Below are 4,681 nucleotides of genomic sequence, written 5' to 3'. Positions count from 1 at the left end.
GAATGAAGGATGTGAGCAGGAGATTAATACTAAGGAGCCTTGGCATTCGACTCCTCTGTCTTAGAAATACCTGGGGGTGATTCATTCTTTTGTATCTCCATTAGACACCCGCACAGAAAGATTCAAGTCAGAGGTCTGATTAGAGTTTCAGATCCCAATTTGAGCTCTCAGATGGTTAACATTCCTTATGGAAATGGCCTTGCAAGGAGTTTTTCCAAACGTGTCTGTGGGAGCAGTCAAGTTCTAACCCCGATTATGATTGCAAAGGTCCGGCTGCCTGGCCACACTTCCATGGGAAAATGAAACTGACAGATGAAGGGAACAATTCCAAGAATAATTCTGGCACTTGATTTAAGTCTGGAAAATAATTTTCCTTCTTATTTGGGCAAGGAAAATGCCTCAAGGACAGTAAGAACCTGCGGGAGGGGACCAGCTGAGAACCCCTTTTCCTCTTCTCCTCTGCCAGGCTCAGGTCTGTAAAACAGTTGAACTATTTGCCACCTTCCTGAGTCTTGTTCTCCATAGTTTATAGCTGAGCTGGAAATATGCACATCATTAAGGAAAAAGATTGAGCCAAATAGCAAGACTTTGGAGTGAGAGAAACAGTCATCTTTACAAGCACAAGAATTTAACTAAAATTCCAGCATCATCTATGAGGTAAGTTTTTTGAGCCTAAAGAATTTTTTATTTTGCAATATTGAAAGAATCACTTTTGGAAAAATCATTATTTTGCAATCTTCTGGGAGTAATTGAAAATTTCTTTTTCACTTAGCCATTGTATAGAGTACAAAAAGAGATAAAGGAACGTCTGTACTAAAATGTATTCCCTGTAAATTGGTATAATTGCTATGGAGTCTCCATGATATTTATCAAAATCACAAACTTTTGTTGGACACAGTGGCCCACACTTGTACTCAGGATTGTAATCTGTACCAAAAAAAGGATTGCAATCTGGGAAGCTACAAATTCAAGTAATCTTTTTTTTTTTTAATATTTATTTATTTTTTATTTTTAGTTTTTCGGCAGACACAACATCTTTGTTTGTATGTGGTGCTGAGGATCGAACCCTGGCCGCACGCATGCCAGGCAAGCGTGCTACTGCTTGAGCCACATCCCCAGCCCATAATTCAAGTAATCTTAAGAATGTATTCAGAGGTTTTATAAAATGGCAGCTGTATTTATAGTTTTAAACCATAAGGGGGTAATTATATCATGTTAGTTAGACTCATGGCCAGTGCTGGAAGTAAAACCATCTAGTGAGAAAGGAGTTGGGTGCACCTCAGTCTCTTGGAAGGGGTCCCTTATACTGACGTTGAGGTTAATAGTTTCTATGGAAACTCATATGGGATGCGTGTTTCTGTTTCTAGTTCAAATGTTCAGTTGCAGAGTCCGAAATCTGATTAGCAATAGCTTCTGACTTCATTTTAAATGCCCTGAACCAATGCTACTCCATTTTGACTTTTTTTCAACAACCCCAAACATAGCATTTACCATATAATAATGTATTTTCCTCTCTTTCATCTTCCCTTATGAAACGACAAGCTCCTAGGGAGTAAGAATGTCCGTTTTGTTCATCTTAGAATTTTTAGTCTTCCAAAGCTTTAGGCATACAGTAGACTCTCATAAATGTTTTTCGAATGGACAAGTATGAATGAGGATGAGTTTTACAAACTAGACATAGAAGTGAAAAGAAAGAAGGCATTCATTAGGCTGGGTGTGCCTTTTGGAGAATGTGAAATTTCAGACACAATTCATGGAAGGGTCAGGCTTGGCAGGACTTTTTTTACCCTGGAAAATAGGAGCCAGGTCTGTGGAGACAAAGGTGAGCTTAGGAGGCTAGGGTGGGAAGCCTCCTTAAGTTGGGACAGTGGTTACAAACAGGAAAAATTTCAGGAAAGTATGGTAGTGTGTGTGTGTATATATATATGTACTGGGGATTGAACCCCTGCTTTACCACTGAGCTATATCCCCAGACCTTTTTAATTTTGAGATGGTGTCTTACTAAGTTGCTGAGAGTCTTGCTAAGTTGCTGAGACTGACCTCAAATTTGCAGATCCTCCAGCCTCAGTCACCTGAGTTACTGGGGTGACTAGCATGTGTTAACATGCCCAGCAAGAAAGTAGAAAGCTTTTTATTTATTCATTTATTTTTTTGCTTTCTGAGTTCTATTTTTTTTTAGAGAGGAAGAGAGAGAGAGAGAGAGAGAGAGAGAGAGAGAGAGAGAATTTTTTAATATTTATTTTTTAGTTTTTGGTGGACACAACATCTTTTATTTTTTATTTTTATATGGTGCTGAGGATTGAACCCAGCGCCCCGAGCATGCCAGGCAAGCATGTTATTGCTTGAGCCACATCCCCAACCCTGAGTTCTATTTTTAATATCAATTTTTGATGAAACTACTTGTGATCCTCTTGCTGCCTCAGTCTCCTGAGATTGCAGGCTTGAGTCACCGGTGTTCAACTTCTTCAAAGAACCAGTGTTAGAGCTGAGTATGGTGATGCTGCACACCTGTAATGCCAGCAGTTTGAGAGGCTGAAGCAGGAGGGTCATGAGTTCAAAGCCAGCCTCAGCAACTTAGCAACACCCTAATCAAGACCCTCTCTCCAAACAAAATAAAAAGGGCTGGGGATATGGCTCAGTGGTTGAGAGCCCCTGGGTCCAATCCCCAGTACCAAAACAAACCAAAACAACAGTATTGTCACCTCATATTGCTTGGGTGCTACTTCCAGCATTGTTTCTAGAATTTTGGCCTAAAAGTGGAATGCTTTGATGATGGAGAAATACAGAATGATTAACTAATTGTGAGGAAAATTGGGATTTACATATGTGTACCTTTCCCAAATTGGGCTTCCTCAGAAAAGATTGCTCACCAGGAATCCATGCCCATGTTCTCTCTGAGTTCCATAGGAGAGGCACAAAGGTCCTTTAGTGCTCAAGACTGTAAGATCCTTGAAGCTCAGGCTATGTCCTATTTATTCCTGAAGCTGCCACACAGCAGACACTCAACAAACACAATTGTACATTTAGTAGAAAAGTTGCCACTCACATTTTCTGGAATGATTTCTTCCTCATGCCCTTTCCTTTCCTGGTAAATCCATGAACTCTAGGCTCACCCCTGCAAAACCAAACCAAACCAAACCAAACCAGCATCCCTGGAAGCCATCCCCCTCCCTACTCACTTCCTCCCCCTTGACCTTGCCATCAACCTTTGAAATTCCCGACTATTCTTTTTCTTTCCGGAATAAAAATGAAAGTGATTAGGTCCACTTTCATATTCATTCCCTCCTTCCCTGCTTCCAGCTTCCATAGTTATTATTATTTGGTACTGGGGATTGAATGCACCCTGCATTCAATCCCCAGTACCAAATAATAATAACTATGGAGAGATAAGCACCTGAACAGAGAATGTTGGTAAGTTGCTGGAGTCTGTTGCAGTGCTGGGGGGCATAGCTCATCACTGAGAGCTACAGCATAGCTGTGTTAGTGAGAAGAATCAGGCTCTGCTGGCTGTGACCCTCAGAGGTGACCATGGTAGGCATTTCCCTGATGTGATTAGCTGCTAACACTAAAACAAGCTTTTTTGGGGGGTCAGCGGCGGAGGGGGGCTGCAGAGGTCTGTAACTTATGCAAACCCCACCTGCCCACCAGGAATGGAGAATCTGGTTTCCTCTCAAACTCTGGTTTCACTGGTTCTCCAAGGATGTTTTCAGGCCACTTTCCCTCCCTCCCTTAGGTTCCTTCAGAGTCTCGTCTTATTCCCTTCCCCACAATAAGCACAGGCATTGCCAAGGGTCCTGTCCCCCCATCCACCCCTATAGGGGATTGATTGAACCCAGGAGTGCTCTACTACTGACCTGTGTCCCTAGCCCTTTTTATGTATTTATTTGTGAGACAGGGTCTCCTTAAGTGGCTGAGGCTGGCCTTAAATTTGTGATTCTTTTGCCACACCCTCCTGAGTCACTGGGATTATAGGCATGAGCCACCCCACCCAGCTAGGGTCATGTTAACCTAAATTTGGCCAGAGTGTTCCATACCTTGACTGTCTACATAATGAACTGCAACCTAACTTGTATATAAACTAATGGAAAGCCTAATTTAGGACTGAACTTTCATAACAAATATATGGGTCTTAGCCAATCACAGCAGCAAAGTTTCAGTCCACCTCAGACCATGTCCAAAAAAGACAAATGCTGAGTTGTAACCAATAAGCCCTTTCTGTAACTCACGTCCACTTCCTGTCTGTAAATGCTCCCTGGTTGGGCTTTTGCGGAGTGAATCTCTCTGAAACTGGCTCTGACAGCTGCCTGATTGGTGAATCATTCTTTGCTCAATTAAACTCTTGTTACATTTAATTGTCTAGAGCTTTGTTTGTTTGTAGTGCTGGGGATGGAACCCAGAGTCTCACAGATGCTGAGCAAGTACTCTACCACTTCCTACTGCCCAGACCCCAGCTCTCTTGAAAAATAGTTCTAAAGTTGATCCCCCCACCCCCATTCGAAAACCTTCCTTCTCAAAGTGTGGTCTACTTTGGTTTGAGCACTGTCATCACTGAAAGCTTGTCAGAAATGCTGAATTTTTGGCACTATCCAGGTTTTCTGCATCAGAACTCACATTTAAAAAAAAAATCAGGATCCAGTACTGACTCATTTGCAAGTCAAAGTTTTTTTTTTTTTTTTTTTTT

The sequence above is a fragment of the Marmota marmota genome, unplaced genomic scaffold, assembly GCF_001458135.2.
Source record: "Marmota marmota marmota unplaced genomic scaffold, marMar, whole genome shotgun sequence".
Lineage (NCBI taxonomy): Eukaryota > Metazoa > Chordata > Mammalia > Rodentia > Sciuridae > Marmota > Marmota marmota.
This window is presented reverse-complemented; position numbering follows the sequence as displayed.